This window comes from Bos grunniens, chromosome 15 (assembly GCF_055505025.1).
Source record: "Bos grunniens cultivar Pamir isolate PY7600 chromosome 15, Bosgru_T2T1.0, whole genome shotgun sequence".
In the NCBI taxonomy this organism is placed as follows: Eukaryota; Metazoa; Chordata; class Mammalia; order Artiodactyla; family Bovidae; genus Bos; species Bos grunniens.
The window spans coordinates 71,593,078-71,612,698 of record NC_141179.1 but is presented as its reverse complement, the minus strand read 5'-3'; the positions used below and the strand labels follow the sequence as shown (position 1 = coordinate 71,612,698).

Genomic DNA, 19,621 nt, shown 5'->3' with positions numbered 1-19,621 from the left:
TTGCATTCTGGTCAAATGCATTCTAGTTGTGTGGTTTTAGGCAAGTTTCTGCAACAACTAAGTCCCTTCTGTGTCTTAGTTTTATTGTCTGTAAAATGGTGGTGATAACAGTACCTGTCTCCCAGGATATCTGTGATAGTAAGTAAAGAACTTCCGTGGTGCCTGGAACATAATAACTACAACGAAAGTCTTTTGTCACAGAAGCGGTAGTGGTGCTATTAGAAGCAATAGTGAAGGGATCTAAAACTGTTAATAGGGTCTCCAATTCTAAAACCTACTGAGCTGAACTTGACCTTGCAAACTCAACAAATATGCTATTTGATAACACTTGAGAATAGGACTTCTAATTGAAAAGTCTATGAATAAATATCATGGTAAATAAACTTCCTACAGTCTGCATGCAACTTTCAAAGAATATGTGAGCTTGTATATTTTTCAGAAGAAAGGACCATAATTTTTAATCTTGTTCACCAAAAGACCTAGATACTACAAAACTGTAAAGAAGTGCTGCTTCACACATATTAATGTATCAAAACACGAAATTCAAACGCTGGTCTTTTGGAGGAAAATTGTGAATATGATAAACCATTAGCTAACCTAGCTATAAAAAAAAATGGAAGTGAAATATAAATACTCAAAATAAGAAATAAAAAGGGATATTAACATGAGCAAAGGAAATTAAAGGATAACTTCTATGACTACATTGTTCATCCTTAAGCTAATAAATAATTATTTATTCTATATTGATATTTTATTGATAATCATAAGGTATATGATGTTTAAGCCAGGATCCCTGACCTATCCTTGCTCTCCTGCTCTGACAGTATGTTGCCTTTGGAAAAGCCAGATGGCCCTTAGCCTGGGGCCTTTGTCTTGTATCCATCAACATGTCACTAGCTGGAACCCTGTCTCCATTCCTGAGTCCCAGGACAAGGGCCCAAATAGCCTGTCTTTCCTTGAGGACAACTGATCTGGGCCATGAGATCTTAGAACTTATTTATACAAAGCACCTATCTGCTTATCACACATCTGTTGATTATGTGCCTGAAAAGGAGAAAATTTGCTTGTTCCTTCTTATACGTAAATAGTGTTGCTGCATCAATTAAGGATGGCATCATGCTTTGTAGAGCTCATTAGAAACATCCTTAGTAAAATATTAGAGTCGGAATTAAGCCAATATGCCCTTTATCACCAATAGTATTTAACATAACATTAGAATATTAGCCAACAAAATTAGAGAAAGATGTATGAATTATAAACATTGAAAAGAAACGAAAAAATAACCACTTTCTACAAATGATGACTGTTGATGTAGAAACTCCAAAAAAACATCAACTGCAAAACTCTTGCAAATGATAATTCAGTAACTTAATTATTTAAAGTTGATATGTAGACAGTATGCTGCTGCTAAGTTGCTTCAGTCGTGTCCAACTCTGTGCGACCCTATAGATGGCAGCCCACCAGGCTCTCTCATCCCTGGGATTCTCCAGGCAAGAACACTGGAGTGGGTTGCCATTTCCTTCTCCAATGCATGAAAGTGAAAAGTGAAAGTGAAGTTGCTCAGTCGTGTCCGACTCTTCACGTCCCCATGGACTGCAGCCTACCAGGCTCCTCCGACCATGGGATTTTCTAGGCAAGAGTACTGGAGTGGGGTGCCATTGCCTTCTCCTGTAGACAGTATACATACAGATATATACAAAACAACCACAAAATATAATAGTTCTGACCCATTTTGCAATAGAAAATAGAAAAATATTTTAAATTAAAAAATACACACACATAAACATATAAATTATTTGTAGAAGGGCATATTAAAAAACACTGCTTCTGGGATATGAACTATATAAATAGTTCAGGGTATTAAAGGATACTTACTTTACAGTTTATACCACTCTGAAATTTTGAGTTTTATACTATCTGCATATATTGCCTTTTTAAATTACATAACTGAAACATGTTTAAAATCATCATTTATTTTGATTAATGGCACCAATGTTCGAAATATCCTGAATTAAACTTTTCTTGCACGAGCAACAGTAAGTTTAATTGACTCAACCCATACAATGGAATGAGAGCTACATATTTAAATGAGGTTAAAGTCAGCAAAATTATGTACAATAATAAGTGATATTCATTCTATTTCTTAACTAAATATACATTTTCTCCCTGGTGAAGAATTGTGGAAAACTCTCAGTAAAAATATATATTTAGAAATAGCGCCTTCTAGGATGAATTCTTTCAGCCTACACGGTCTAAACGGCTGTCTACTGTCTGTTTCATTGGGAAGTTGTTTAGTTGTTTCATGATAATTCAGTTCTCTCAATAATTTTATTTATTTTATTGGAGTATAATTGGTTTATAATGTTGTGTTAGTTCCAAGTGTGCAATAAAGTGATTCAGTTATACATGTACATATATTCATTCTTTATCAGAATTTTTATCTATTAAGATTATTACAGAATGTTGAGTAGAGCTCTCTGTGCTATAGAGTTCAGTTCAGGAGAGTCACTCAGTCATGTTAGATTCTTTGTGACCCCAGGACTGCAGCACACCAGGCTTCCCTGTCCATCTCCAGGAGCTTGCTCAAACTCATATCCATCGAGTCGGTGATGCCATCCAACCATCTCATCCTCTGTCATCGCCTTCTCCTTCTACTTTCAGTGTTTCCCAGCATCAGGGTCTTTTCCAGTGAGTCAGTTCTTCGCATCAGATGGCCAACGTATTGGAATAGGTCCTGTTAGTTATCTATTTTATATACAATAGTATGTGTATGTTAATCCCAAGCTCCAAATTTATCCCTCTCCATCCCATTTCTCCTTTGGTAATCATAAATTTGCTTTTGAAATCTATGAGTCTGTTTCGTAAATAAGTCAATCTGTATCATTTTTTAAAATTAGAGTCTGCATATGAATGATATATATTTGTCTTTGTCTGACTTCGGTTCATTCACTCAGTCATATTTGACTCTTTGTGACCCCATGGACTACAGCATGCCAGGCTTCCCTGTCCATCATAACTCCTAGAGCTTGCTCAAACTTCTGTCCATCAAGTCGGTGATGCCATCCAACCACCTTGTCTGACCTATTTCACTTCATAAGACAATCTCTAGATCCATCCATGTTGCCGAAAACGACATGATTTTGTTCTCTTTTATGGATGAATAATATCCCATTGTGTGTTTTGTGCCTGTGGGTGTATCCATCTATCTATATATACATTTCTATCGATCGATATTTAGATTGCTTCCATGTCCTGGTTATTGTAAATAGTGCTGTGATGAAATTTGGGGTGCATGTGTCTTTTCAAATTATGGTTTTCTCTAGATATACGGCCAGGAATGAGACTGTTGAATCATATGGTAGTTCTAATTTTGGGTTTTTTAATGAACTTCCATACTGTTCTTTTTAGTGGTCATACTAATTTACATTCCCACCAACTGCCCACCAACAGTGAAGGAGAGTTCCGTTTCTCCATGTGCCTTCCATCATTTTTTATGTGAAATTTTCATTTTCATTGAGATTGGAAAATGTGGTAGACAGAGTAATGACACTCCAAATAGGTACAGGTCTTAATTCCAAAACTTATAAATACAGCAGGCCATCTGGAAGGAGGCCACAAGTCAAGACGGCTCTAGGAGCTGCAATAGGGGGAATGACTTCTCCCTGAGAACCTCCATAAAGGACTGCAGCACTGCCAACACCTTGACTTAAGCCTAATGAGATTCATTTTGAACCTGTAACCTCAAGAACCGTACAATAATAAAGTGTGTTGTATTAAGCCAATAGTTTGTGGTAATCTGTTATAAGACTAACAGGAAACTAATATAGAGGGGTCACAAGAGTAATTGTTTCGAGAATTAAATGAGATTACATATGTAGAGTGCTTAGTAAAATACTAGTAAAGTAAAGTACTCTTGCCTGGAAAATCCCATGGGCGGAGGAGCCTGGTAGGCTGCAGTCCATGGGGTTGCTGAGTCAGACAAGACAGAGCGACTTCAATTTCACTTTTCACTTTCATGCATTGGAGAAGGAAATGGAAACCCACTCCAGTGTTCTTTCCTGGAGAATCCCAGGGATGGGGGAGCCTGGTGGGCTGCCGTCTATGGGGTTGCTCAGAGTCTGACACGACTGAAGTGACTTAGCAGCAGCAGCAGCAGTCCAAATAAACAGTCATTAAATGTAAGCTTTTTTTGTTGACACAATTTTTAGGCTGTTAATATCAATAAGAAATCATTTTTATATTTTGCTAATATGCATCTCACACGCCAGTAAAGTAATGCTCAAAATTCTCCAAGCCAGGCTTCAGCAATACGTGAACGATGAACTTCTAGATGTTCAAGCTGGTTTTAGAAAAGGCAGAAGAACCAGAGATCAAATTGCCAACATCCACTGGATCATCGAAAAAGCAAGAGAGTTACAGAAAAACATCTATTTCTGCTTTATTAACTATGCCAAAGCCTTTGACTGTGTGGATCACAATAAACTGTGGAAAATTCTGAAAGAGATTGGAATACCAGACCACCTGACCTGTCTCTTGGGAAACCTATATGCAGGTCAGGAAGAAACAGTTAGAACTGGACATGGAACAACAGACTGGTTCCAAACAGGAAAAGGAGTATGTCAAGGCTATATATTGTCACCCTGCTTATTTAACTTATATGCAAAGTACATCATGAGAAACACTGGGCTGGAAGAAGCACAAGCTGGAATCAAGATTGCCAGGAGAAATATCAATAACCTCAGATATGCAGATGATACCACCCTTATGGCAGAAAGTGAAGAGGAACTCAAAAGCCTCTTGATGAAAGTGAAAATGGAGAGTGAAAAAGTTGGCTTTAAGCTCAACATTCAGAAAACTAAGATCATGGAATCTGGCCCCATCACTTGATGGGAAATAGATGGGGAACCAGTGGAAACAGTGTCAGACTTAATTTTTGGGGGGCTCCAAAATCACTGCAGATGGTGATTGCAGTCATGAAATTAAAAGATGCTTACTCCTTGGAAAGAAAGTTATAACCAACCTAGATAGCATCAAAAGCAGAGACATTACTTTGCCAACAAAGGTCTGTCTAGTCAAGGCTATCGTTTTTCCAGTGGTCATGTATGATTGTGAGAGTTGGACTGTGAAGAAAGCTGAGCACTGAAGAACTGATGCTCTTGAATTGTGGTTTTGAAGAAGACTCTTGAGAGTCCCTTGGACTGCAAGGAGATCCAACCAGTCCTTTCTAAAGGAGATCAGTCCTGGGTGTTCATTGGAAAGACTGATGCTAAAGCTGAAACTCCAATACTTTGGCCACCTCATGCAAAGAGTTGACTCATTGGAAAAGACTCTGAAGCTGGGAGGGATTGGGGGCAGGAGGAGAAGGGGACAACGGAGAATCAAATGGCTGGATGGCATCACTGACTCGATGGACACAAGTTTGAGTGAACTCTGGGAGCTGGTGATGGACAGGGAGGCCTGGCGAGCTGCGATTCATGGGGTCACAAAGAGTTGGACATGACAGAGTGACTGAACTGAACTGAACTGAATACTGTAGCAGGAAACAAATTGCTTGTTCTTGAGAGCTTTCCCATCAAGAATTTACTAGAAGCAAGTATACTTATATTATTTTGATGTTTTTGTTAATGTTTCCAAATAATGTGCTTTGAAATAAGAATCACTTCTTACTCATTTTCATGTAATTCTCATGATGCTCTTCATCACACATTAGTGATCAGAAATGATGCATCCAATCTCTGCCTGCAAGACCTGAGAAGGATCTTTCTGTAAGTTGAAGGGAATTTTGCCCTGACTCATGGATTGTTCAAGAATGTAATGCTGTTGTGTTTGACTCAGTGTAGACGGCTTATGTGATGTCGTTTATTTGAATGCTATTGAATGCAGCTTACAATAAAAAAGCTTAATACAAATCTTTATCCATTTAGTGTAAAAAAAAGAAGTACATATTGATTTGCTACCTGAAGCTGTCCCTAATGTACTTTTATTTGTGCATTGTGTTCTGTGCTTAATTGCTCAGTTGTGCCCAACTCTTTGAGTCCTCATGGACTGTAACCAGGCTTCTCTGTCCACCGGGATTCTTTGGGCAATAATACTGGAGTGGGTTGTCATGCCCTCCTCCAGGGAACCTTCCCAACCCCGGGATAGAATCCAGGTCTCCCGCATTCCAGGCGGATTCTTTACGGTCTAAGCCATCAAGGAAACCCAATGTACCTTTTCCTATGTGGAAAACTACAATCAAACAGTGTTTTAGGCTTTGTGAGTTCTTGTCAAAAAATCTAATAAGCCATAGTTGACCTAAAGACCTTGACTCCCTCCATCTTTCACAAATTGTAGATTCAGATAAGCACTGCAGAATAGAAAATGTGATGCTGGGAAAGATTGAAGGCAGGAGGAGAAAGGGACAACAGAGGATGAGATGGTTGGATGGCATCACTAACTCGATGGACATGAGTTTGAGCAAGCTCTGGAGTTGTTGATGGACAGGGAAGCCTGGAGTGCTGCAGTCCACAGGGTTGCAAAGAGTCGGACACGACTGAGCGACTGAACTGAAGAATCAGTTTGCATCCCCTTCCTGATGCTAATATGGTCTAATGTGGTATGATATTTGCATCCCGGAGCCTCACTGCTGACATGCAGGAGCGTGTGAGGGAGGGAACAGGCTACTCTGTACTCACATGTTGTAACACTTCATAATTATGATGGTTTTTGTGTGAGATCATTACAAAGAGACACAGGTTAAAAACAAATGGTGTTCACTCAAAGGTATAACCATGTAGCACTACTCAGTGGGCAAGCAACCATCAGAGAGTGGAACAGAAAATTGCAGATCCAGGTATTAGAACGTTCCAATACTGGATAAACAAGTTACTGCACTTTCTCTTTACTCTAAGAATTCTAACCATCAGTAGTAAAGATCATTAGGTGCCTGTGGTGGTAAATGATGGATTTCTTAGCTTCCATGGAGCCCTTGATTTGCCCAGTCTATTAGTCTGCCCATCTACTTGCTAGTCATTCTTTCTCTTAGAAGCGCTAGTTTATATCTCTAATCATCACTTAACTTATCCTAGAGAAAACTGATGGAATGAAGAGCCACTGGGAGCTTTTGACAAAGGCACTTGCTTTAGATACTTAGGAAACTAAGCCTTAATTAGAAGATTCTAATGAATGTGAAGTAGAAAAATTATTTCAAGATATCATACTTGCCATGTCTTGCATCCCTTTAGAAATGAGAACGAATACTGTTCAGATGCAAAGTCTTGTTTCTTAGGAGTTTAACTCTACTAGATGCTTTCTATTTAAAAAGTCTCAATGATGTCTCAAAGATGTCTTTCAAAACTACTCAGTATAGTAGCTATTCTGAGGTGATTTCAAAGCTAGAGAGATACATTATCATGGAAGCAGGATCTTGACTGGTTTGAATTTCATCCTCCTGCTGCTTATCCCCTCTTTGTGAAGTGATAATGCTCCTTTATGACTTTAGTTTCTTTCTGCTTTACCAAAATGTGTAGTCAGGAATAAAATATGGCAACTCTAGCTGGGAGTAACAAGGAGAGATGGAATTCTAAACTACAAAGATCATATATTCCTAGGTAGGACAAGCTTTCTTTATTCCAGTTGAAATTCTATCTTTAGCTAGCATGAAAGCTAATAAAACTGTAGCTTGTAATGAAGAGCCGAAAATCTTATTTGATTTTGTAGTCAATGGATTTTCTAAAAGAGTGATAATTAGATCATTCTAAACTGTGATTAGATAACACAACCCACATTACTTTACCAACAAAGTCTCTTTGAAAAAATCTGCATTAGGGGATACACTAAAAATTCAGATTTTAAGGCATAGAATAATAGTATTGCTAAGTTTAGGAGGCCATATTTATTCTGTGCCAAGTATAAAATCTTAGATTAATGTGGACTCCTGTAAGAGGGTGACTGCTGGTTTTGCATAAATAGAAAAGTTAGTGAGGTATGTGTCTACTCCACTATCCTAAATGGGCCATGAGAAAATAGCACAGAATGTAGGACTTGGATCCAGTTACAATTTAAGATACCTGCATTGTCTTCAAAGGAAGCACGTAAATTGCTGAAATTCAGTCATCCAGGGGATTGCTAGGGTAACATTGCAGAATCTAGAAGGACTTGAATCCTGGTATGTTAAAAAATAAATAAATAAATAACTGGAATGATGATGTGTGTATTGGAGGGGTGGGAAATGCACATATATTTCTGTATATTCATTCAATTGGGGTGACAAAGAATTGATTATGTTATTTTGACACATTAATGCTCAGTTTTCCAAATGTATTAATATATACTCTTGGCTCCTCTCTCTTCCTCTAATTGCTTAGGACAAAATGTGTTATGTTGTTTTATCCCTCTTAAGATTGTATGAACAACCTATCAGAGTTCTTTGCTATGACTTAATTTTATTAGCCAGAAAAGTCAGCAGAAAAATCCGTTTCATGGCTGTTTCAGTTCAGTTCACATGCTTAGTCACATCTGACTCTTTCCAACCCCATGAACTACAGCACACCAGGCTTCCCTGTCAATGGTGAAGCTTGCTCAAATTCATGTCCATTGAGTCAGTGATGCCATCCAACCATCTCATCCTCTGTCATACCCCTCTTCTCCTGCCTTCAATCTTTCCCAGCAGCAGGGTCTTTTCCAATGAGTCAGTTCTTCACATCAGGTGGTCAAAGTATTAGAGTTTCAGCTTCAGCATCAGTCCTTCCAATGAATATTCAGGACTGATTTCCTTTAGGATTGTCTGGTTGGATCTCATTACAGTCCAAGAGACTGTCAAGAGTCTTCTCCAACACCACCGTTCAAAAGCATCAATTCTTTGGTGCTCAGCTTTCTTTATGGTCTAATTCTCATATCTGTACATGACTACTGGAAAAACTATACTTTGAGTAGACGGACCTTTGTCGGCAAAGTAAAGTAATGTCTTGCTTTTTAATATGTTCTCTAGGTTGGTTATAACTTTTCTTCCAAGGAGCAAATGTCTTTTAATTTAATGGCTACAGTCACAATCTGCAGTGATTTTGGAGCTCAAGAGAAAAAGTCTGTCACTGTTTCCACTGTTTCTTCATCTATTTGCCATGGAGTGATGGCAAGAGAATTCCAGAAAAACATCTTCTTCCGTTTTATTGACTATGCCAAAGCCTTTGACTGTGTGGATCACAACAAATTGTGGAAAATTCTTCAAGAGACGGGAATACCAGAGCATCTTACCTACCTCTTAAAAAATCTGTATACAGGTCAAGAAGTAACAGTTAGAACCAGACATAGAAAAACAGACTGGTTACCAATTGGGAAAGGAGTACCTCAAGGCTTCTATTGTCACCCTGCTTATTGAACTTATAACAGAGTACATCATGAGAAATGCTGGGCTGGATGAAGCACAATCTGGAATCAAGATTTCCAGGAGAAATATCAATAACCTGAGATATGCAGATGACACCACCCTTATGGCAGAAAGCTAAGCGGCGGTGCCCAATATGCTACTGGAGATGAGTGAAGCAATGACTGTATGAACTCTTCTGTAATAAAACTTCTCTAATACAATTGAGTGTAGGGGTCAGTTCTTTATTGTTCGTTTCTGCAAAATCTCTTTTGCAGGTGAATTTACCAACCCTGGAATTTGACAGTAAAGTGTATTTCTTTCCTTAAAGGTGAATGTGTATGTTTGCTGATTCTCTTGTGGCTCAGGATTGGGAAAAACAAAAAAGAAGAAGAAAAAAAGCTTTGACCTCTGAATCTCTGCAAACAACTTGACACATATCTTTAAGACATATTCTAGGAATGAAGTTAGTCAATGTCTTTTAGCATTCTCTAGTATATTGTCACTGTCAAAAGTCACAGAATTTTTTGGCTCACAGGGGACTTTAAGAATGACAGAATCACAAATCCTTCAGATTCTAAGATTGAATTAGACATTTCTTTAATTTTATCCATCTCCCTATATGTTTTAAGAAGTTTTGCTTTTGGTTGATATTATGATTAATTCTCTGATTTATTTTCTATTTATATTTTATTCTTATAAATGATTGAGTTTCCCTAAAATTGCAATAAATTGATTCTAATAATATTTTCAGAAATATGGCAAGTATGGCAATGTATGGACCTCTTCTTAGTACCTAAAGTGATAAAACTACATGGGACAATATCCTTCTAAAACCACTTATGTTGACATATTTCCTTCAGAGTTCGTTAAGGATTCCAAATCCTAATGTAATTCTGGATTATTTCTTCTAATAAACCACAAGAAGATTAGGTTTTTCCACTAGCTGAATGAATTTGGATACATTTTAGGGGTTTGGAGTCACAAGATTGATGCTAATGGACATTTGAAGGAGGTGGATATTAATTTCTTAATATCTAAGTATCTTAAGGTCAGATTTCTTTTTTAAAAATGTTTACCTTGTTAATGTGCAAGGGCAAGGCCCAGTGTTAGAGTTGAATGTGGCGTAAAGTGTTTGGGCTTTATATTCTATACCTAAGATATAGAATTCTGATCTTCAGTTATTTGCCTCATAAGTGACAAGATATTATATGATTCAGGAACTTCTTAATAAGAAAAGACCAAATATCTCTTTGGGAAGACATGTAAGCTAAGTGGATTCAATCAGCTCCATATCCTGGATCTAAAATCATCTTTAACATAGAAAGTTGGACAGATTTACAATCTATATTCTTTTATAGTTCTGAGAATGCTGTAAAGTTAAATGGCAGATACTCCATACTAATATAATCTATACCCACAACTGGTTTTAGAAGCACACAGATCAAGGTTTAAATTTTTGTGCTAAGCTATGAAACCTTGGGTAAGGTAGATGGTACTTCAAGAATTCCCACCTTTAAAATGGTAACCAAAGTATTTAGCCCATAGTGATTGGTCAGAGAGTTAAATGGGAGTAAGAATGCTTTAACCTAATAATTGGTTAACAAATGCATAAACTAATCCATAAACAGTGGTAGTAAAGCCAGACAGGGTAGTAGGTACTTTGTATTCAAAACAACCATGGGACTTTGGTACCTTAAATGTCCATTTAAAATTTTCATATTATTAACTTCAAAGAGATTAAGTAACCTGCTAGTATTTGAAGCCCCAAAATCATCATGGTGAAAATGATGGTGATGGTAAAGATAACGGTGCTGGCTCTGGTGATGAAGGTGGTGGAAGGACAGAAAGTAGACCAATTCCTCCATGAGATGTCATCTCCTTCTCCTAGCATCCCTTCTAGGGCTTTGTGTGGTCTCCTAGGTGCCTGGTATCAGCACATGAGAGGGGCAAACTCATTAATGCCTGGTTGAGTTGCTGTTAGTGTCGCTTTAAGTTGTGGGAGACTGGAACTGAATCAAAAAAACAAAGAATAGAAAAATGAGCTAGAGATACCATCATTCATAAAGAAAACCAGAACTTCAACCACTGAGATTCTTGAGGCTTGCATGTTAGAGGCAAGCACTGACCCTTTGGGAGGATTTCCATCCAACTGTCAATTGCCCCCTTTCAATAAGATATTAATACAATTTGAGTTAGCTGAAATATTCTTTTTTGCCAGCAAAGGGTAAGTGCCATATATTTCTTTTGAAATTGGTTGTATAAGTACTTGGCTGTTATAAGAAATTGGCTGTTCAGTACTTTTTATATTAGAGTCCTTTATTCAGACTTTAGATGTAAAGAAATTTTTTTTAATTTAATGGAAGAAACCAAATTATAGGAACTTTTGCTGAAGGTAAGTATTAAATGTTTTGTACTGTATTTTATTATTTTGCTTTGCATAGAAATGAAATGTTCCTAGGATAGACAATTGATTCCTTGATTTTTAGAACTTCTTCACAAAAGGTCAACACAAAAAAATTAATGATGTTTTGGTACTGAATTACAGTTGTCGAAAGGAAGATCCATTCAGGAAGTAATGAGGCTCCTTTCATTCAATTAAAACAAACAAACAAAAAATTCTGTTTATTTTGGTGAATCATGGCCCATTAATGAGATATCATTTTCCAACACTGTAATTGTTCACAACACACTTTGATTTTGGCTTCCAATCCTGTTCTGTCAGCAGCACATTATAATGGAAAATATTTTTTTGTTGTTTGTTTTCAATTTTACCCAATAAAGATTTCATATGTGAGGTGAATGAAAGAGACATGCTTAGTAAGTAAAAAGATGAAGAAAGAATGTGATAAGGGGGATTAAAATAAATATTTGTTGTTGTTCAGTCAGTAAGCTGTGTCCGACTCTTTGCCACCCCATGACCTGCAGCACTCCAGGCTTCCCTGTCTTGCACCATCTCCCAGAGTTTGCTCAAACTCATGTCCATTGAGTCGGTGATGCCATCCAACCATCTCATCCTCTGTCATCCCCTTCTCCTCCTGCCATCACTCTTAGCCAACAGCAGGGTCTTTTCTGATGAGTCAGCTTTTTGCATCAGGTGACTTCAGCTTCAGCATCAGTCCTTCCAAAGAATATTCATAGTTGATTTCCTTTAGGATTGACTGGTTGGATCTCCTTGTAGTCCAAGGGACTCTCAAGGGTCTTCTCCAGAACCACAGTTCAAAAGCATCAATTCTTCGGCACTCAGCCTTCTTTATGATCCAACTCTCGCATCCATACGTGACTACTGGAAAAAAAATAGCTTTGACTGGATGGACCTTTGTTGGAAAAGTGATGTCTCTGCCTTTTAATACACTGTCTAGGTTTGGCATAGCTGTTCTCCCAAGGAACAAGTGTCTTTTAATTTCATGGCAGCAGTCAACATCTGCAATGATTTTGGAGCCCAAGGAAATAAATATGCCACTGTGTCCATTGTTTCCCCATCTATTTGCCATGAAGTGATGGGACCAGATGCCATGAACTTAGATTTTGAATGTCGAGTTTTAAGCCAGTTTTTTTCACTCTCCTCTTTCACCTTCATCAAGAGGCTCTTTAGTTCCTCTTTGCTTTCTGTCATTAGAGTGGTATCATCTGCATATCTGAGATTGTTGATATTTCTCCCAGCCATCTTGATACCAGCTTGTGATTTATCCAGCTCAGCATTTTGATGATGTACTCTGCATATAAGTTAAATGAACAAGGTGACAATGCACTGCCTTGTCTTACTCCTTTCTCAAATTTGTACCAGTCAGTGGTTCCACCAAGGTTCTAACTCTTGCCTCTTCACCCACATACAGGTTTCTCAAGAGATGGGTAAATCTGGTATTCCCATCTCTTTAAAAATTTTGTACAGTTTTTTGTGATCCACACAATCAAAGGCCTTAGCATAGTCAATGAAGCAGATGTTTTTCTGGAATTCTCTTGCTTTCTCTATGATCCAGTAAACACTGGCAATTTAATCTCTGGTTCCTCTGTCTTTTTCAAAACCCAGCTTGTACATCTGGACGTTCTCATTTCATATACAGCTGAAACTAGCTTAAAGGATTTTGAGCATAACCTTACTTGCATGTGAAATAAGTACAGCAATCTGGTAGTTTGAGCATTGCTTGGCACTTCCCTTCTTTGAAATTGGAACTAAAACTGACCATTTCCAGTCCTGTGGCCACTGCTGATATTTCCAAATATGCTGGCATATAACAGCATCATCTTTTAAGATTTGAAATAACTCAGCTAGAATTCCATCATCTCCACTAGCTTTTTTCGTAGCAATGCTTCCTAAGGCCCACTTAACTTCAAACTCTAGGATGTCTGGCTCTAAGTGAGTGACCATACCATCATGGTTATTGGTGTCATTAAGATCTTTTTTTGTATAATTCTTCTGTGTATTCTTGCCACCTGTTCTTAATCTCTTCTGCTTCTGTTAGGTCCTTACTACTTTTGTCATTTATTGTGACCATCCTTGCATGAAATGTTCCCTTGATCTCCAATTTTCTTAAAGAGATCTCATCTTCCCCACTCTATTGTTTGCTCTACATCCTTGCACTATTCAATCAGAGATACCAAAGGAACATTTCATGCAAAGATGGGCTCAATAAAGGACAGAAATGGTATGGACATAGCAGAAGCAGAAGATATTAAGAAGAGATGGCAAGAATACACAGAAGAACTATACAAAAAAGATCTTCATGACCCAGATGATCACGATGGTGTGATCACTGACCTAGAGCCAGACATCCTGGAATGTGAAGTCAAGTGGGCCTTAGAAACATCACTACGAACAAAGCTAGTGGAGGTGATAGAATTCCAGTTGAGCTATTCCAAATCCTGAAAGATGATGTTGTGAAAGTGCTGCACTCAATATGCCAGCAAATTTGGAAACCTCAGCGGTGGCCACAGGACTGGAAAAGGTCAGTTTTCATTACAATCCCAAAGAAAGGCAATGCCAAAGAATGCTCAAACTACCGCACAATTGTACACATTTCACACGCTAGTAAAGTAATGCTCAAAATTCTCCAAGCCAGGCTTCAGCAATATGTGAACCGTGAACTTCCTGATGTTCAAGCTGGTTTTAGAAAAGGCAGAGAAACCAGAGATCAAATTGTCAACATCTGCTGGATCACGGAACAAGCAAGAGAGTTCCAGAAAAGCATCTACTTCTGCTTTATTGACTATGCCAAAGCCTTTGACTGTGTGGATCACAATAAACTGTGGAAAATTCTGAAAGAGATGGGAATACCAGACCACCTGATCTGCCTCTTGAGAAATCTGTATGCAGGTCAGGAAGCAACAGTTAGAACTGGACATGGAACAACAGACTGGTTCCAAATAGGAAAAGGAGTTCGTCAAAGCTGTACATTGTCACCCTGTTTATTTAACTTATATGCAGACTACATCATGAGAAACACTGGACTGGAAGAAACACAAGCTGGAATCAAGATTGCTGGGAGAAATGTCAATAACCTCAGATATGCAGATGACACCACCCTTGTGGCAGAAAGTGAAGAGGAACTCAAAAGCCTCTTGATGAAAGTGAAAGTCGAGAGTGAAAAAGTTGGCCTAAAGCTCAACATTCAGAAAACGAAGATCATGGCATCTGGTCCCACCACTTCATGGGAAAGAGATGGGGAACCAGTGGAAACAGTGTCAGACTATATTTCTGGGCTCCAAAATCACTGCAGATGGTGACTGCAGCCATGAAATTAAAAGACGCTTACTCCTTGGAAGGAAAGTTATGACCAACCTAGATAGCATATTCAAAAGCAGAGACATTACTTTGCCAACAAAGGTTCCTCTAGTCAAGGCTATGGTTTTTCCTGTGGTCATGTATGGATGTAAGAGTTGGACTATGAAGAAGGCTGAGTGCTGAAGAATTGATGCTTTTGAACTGTGGTGTTGGAGAAGACTCTTGAGAGTCCCTTGGACTGCAAGGAGATCCAACCAGTCCATTCTGAAGGAGATCAGCCCTGGGATTTCTTTGGAGGGAATGATGCTAAAGCTGAAACTCCAGTACTTTGGCCACCTCATGCGAAGAGTTGACTCATTGGAAAAGACTCTGATTCTGGGAGGGATTGTGGGCAGGAGGAGAAGGGGACGACAGAGGCTGAGATGGCTGGATGGCATCACTGACTCGATGGACGTGAGTCTGAGTGAAGTCCGGGAGTTGGTGATGGACAGGGAGGCCTAGCGTGCTGTGATTCACGGGGCCGCAAAGAGTCGGACACGACTGAGTGACTGATCTGATCTGATCTGATCTTATCCCTCCTTGCTATTCTCTGGAACTCTGCATTCAGTTGAGTATATCTTTCCCTTTCTCTCTTGTTTTTCACATCTCTCTCTCCTCAGCTACTTATAAAGCCTCTAAGTCAGATTAATTTTATCCCAAATATTATAACAAAATCTGAAATCAAACAACATAATTTGTATAAGCTGCTGTGATGCACCAAAAAAAAAAAAAGAACCCTTGGACTAGAAGTTAAGATAGCTGGATCCTTGTGCTATTTTTTAAATTAATTTTCTGGATGGATTTATTTATGTAATGTTCTCTAGGTCTGTTTATTTATCTAAAAATGATGAGAACAGGTTTAAATGCCTTCCCTAATTTCTTCTGTCTGAAAATTCATTTATATTTATACTTCTATGAAAGTGTATCCATCATTTTTTTCTTCCTTAAGAATATAAGGAGATACCATTTTAATCATAATATTTGGGTTCTACATTAGGTGAATAATAAGTGGTGGAAAATTCACCCCTTATTCTGGAGAAATTATAGAACTTATAGGCAGCAAAATTCCCTAATACTGAAGTCTTTTTTACTATCTGTCTATACTTTTCACTTTTCTTTACTCCTATTTCACAACCTTGTCCACAGATGACTGAAAGGTCATTATTAAATTATCCATCAGTTGGGCTTATCCATATATTGCTTACATTTATTACTATAATCCTCTTTTAAAGTTTCTATCTTACATTGATCCACTCAGTAAGTCTTTAATGAATGGCAACCATGAGATAAACCTTTTGCTCAATGCCGAGTATGTTTTTCTGGGGGTGGGGGGCGGTGGGAAAGAAAGACCTTTAAGTTTCTTATAGTCTGATTAGGAAGATAGAGAACAATAGAAAAACAAAAAGTTAGTTCATAAATAAATTAAAATTTTGTAAATGTAAGCAAACAAGCAAAGGGGTACAGTTATGTAAATGATGGAAATGAATTATTTAGACGGAACTATCACTTTGGTGCTATTAAAACTGAGATTGGAAGGATGAGATATAGTCAGCCATGGGAAGAGCAAAGGGAAAGATAAAGGAATCCAAAGACTGGTAATTAGAGCACGAGTATGATGGACATGAGTTTGAGTGAACTCCGGGAGTTGGTGATGGACAGGGAGGCCTGGCGTGCTGCAATTCATGGGGTTGCAAAGAGTCAGACACGACTGAGTGACTGAACTGAACTGAACTGATGATTGAATAGTGCCCTGAGTGAGGTCAGAGGAGCAGGGAGATGGCAGTGACTGGACTTTGTGCAAGGTTTCATTTTTATTTTTAATCAAAGCACAGTAAGAAGTTGTTGAAGGACAATAAGTTGCAAAATATGATCTCATTCTTTCAGAAAACAAAAAAGCAAATCTGTACTGCATTGCTTGGACCAACCTTCCAATCGGCCATAGAGTTTTGTCCATTCCATTTCTAAGAAAACTAGAGTCAAGAAGTTAATTTGTCCCCACATGTCTACACCTAGAAAGAGGAAGAAGCAAGGACATAAACCAACTTGATTTGATTGGGAAGCCAGTGCCCTTTCTGGTGTGCCTCCCTATCTCTCTGTAATCTATCAGTTTTATCATAGGAAAACTTCATTATAAGCTGTTTGAGAACATGGATTTATCTCCTGGCCAAGTTTTACAAGAAGTGGTCTAGTTGCAGTGGGATGAGACGGTCAGGAAGAAACAGCAGAGGAGTCAATGGACATTATGTGTATCTGCAGAAAGGGGGGTTATGACATGTCAGAGAGACCCTCATCTTCTCCTTGGGCATTTGCCAGAGGCCAGGCAAGTCACGTCATGGGGGAGGGGTAGTGTGCCGACTTTGCAGTGTGATCATTCTGGTGCTTCATGCTATATAAGGCAAGGCCAGAAACAGAAGACGTGGGCTGTGGGCAGTGTCAGGAACCTGAAGATGCAGTGATGCCTATTAGACCATCAGGAGTCAGAAGAAACTCTGGATTGAGATTTTATTTTAAAGCAAAGCGGAAAGGAATACAAAATACATCACATATGTGTTTGGTCTGTTTTGATGCTAGAAGCCTAGCTATTTAGCTTCTTCTGCATCTTCCTTAGTACTCTTATTTTGGCCTTAATGAATCTAGCAAATATTTATGTGGCATTTCTCAGTTGCTCAGTCATGTCCAACTCTTTGTGACCCCATGGACTGTAGCCTGCCAGGCTCTTCTGTCCATGGAATTTTCCAGGCATGAATACTGGAGTGGGTTGCCATTTCTTACTCCATTATATGGCATTAGATATTGCAACATAGTCTAGTTAGCATCAAAATACATTAACTTAGACTAAAATATGTCAGGAATAATTACTTTGGAATCAGTTGAGCATACATTTAAGTTTTTTTTTTTTTTTTTTAGAACCAACATATGATTGCCATGTAGTATAAAATGCACAATTTTTTTTAAAAAGTCTCTAACTCAGAATCCTTTCCTATCAATATATACATATATGTATATTCTAGAAACAGGTGGTGTTAGCAATCTTTAAATATATTTGTCTGTGAATTTTCCATAGATGTGAAAACATACATAGAAACATATGCATGAATCTAACCATAGTTTCCTCATCTCATTCACCCCTGAGAGCTCAGTTTGAGCAGCAATGTTATCAGTGTTTCAAGCTTTTTTACCTTTTTAGATGGTCATATTTTGCTGGCGACCACAAGTGACCTCCCATGCTTAGGTAACTGCCCAACCTTGCTCTCGGTGGCCACAATGGCCTGATAGAGGAAAACAGACAAATGAAGCTCTTAGAGGAGGTTGGCAAAAGCCAGCTAGTATCAACTGCTCTTGCAACCCTGATCAAGTGAAGGTTTTCTTACACATTTCTGAATCACACCCTAAAGATCACTATGTTTCCATAGCATCCTGTGGCTTCTTCACAGGACGTGACTGTAGAGAGGAATGAATTCCCTTTATGGAGGGTCACATCCCTTTCTGGCTGTAATTAATAGGCTCATCTCCTGTGGCTAAGTGTCCTCTCCAAGCAACGGGAACTGCAGACTTAAATTCCTCAATTTCAACTGAAATGAATCCCCCTCACCTCCCTTTAGATAGCACCCATGAAAATATGATTATGCTCCTTTGCTCATGAATCACACCTATGCATCATACTAAAAATCAGAGAGAGTTTATTTTATGAATTAAACACAAGGCGTGTTCAACTAGATTGAACTAGTTTGGCAGAAAAATGGGAAGATTCTAATTCTATACTCTTCTGTGATCTTTATCAAATGACATAAAAAGATCCCTCCCTTTGCCCTAAACATAGGTCATAAGTGAATTTCAGTTGCTTGGAAGATGAAGGTCCTCCAAGACCATGCCCTGGCTCCCTTGTCTGATCTCCCTGGTTTATATAATCTCTGTGATTCACTTGGTTCCTTAGGCATTCTCTTGTACTGCTAACTATCTTTTCACAAGCTTATGTCTCTTAAGCAACCTGAATGCAAAAATCGAGTCTTTTAAATTTTCAAATATTCTTTCAGAAGATAATGAGAACTATACAATAGGCATCATCCCAGAGATATTTTAGTTTTGTCATTCTTTAATGTTGATAGCTTTGGCAAGCTGTAGGGATTCACAGTCCTTTCTGATGGTTTGAACTTGGTTTCCTAAGGATGAAACAAAGGAAGCAGTTCTGTATTTGAAAGGACCAAGTGGAGGTTACTGTTATAAGACAGAAGCATTATAAAGACGGTCTGGATTTTGTAATTCGTATGTGTGATCTTTCATGAGATTAGGAAATGGCTCTACAATTAATGAGAGGAGGAGATGAAAATAGGAAAAGATATGAGCCTTGTGATAATGGGTTGCTCATGTGTGCTCAGTCACTCCAGTCGTGTCTGACTCTTTGTGACCTTGTGGACTGTAGCCTGCCAGGCTCCTCTTTCCACAGGTTTCTCCAGGCAAAAAATCTGGAGTATGTTGCCTTGCCCTCCTCCAGGGGATGTTCCTGACCCGGGAATCAAATC

The 19,621-nt window shown here is 38.4% G+C and overlaps 1 protein-coding gene across 3 annotated transcripts in view; it reads left to right on the top strand.

The window, feature by feature from the left end:
• Nucleotides 1-19,621, top strand: part of LRRC4C (leucine rich repeat containing 4C) — a 1,485,185-nt gene that overhangs the window by 821,493 nt on the left and 644,071 nt on the right. The window lies entirely within an intron of this gene.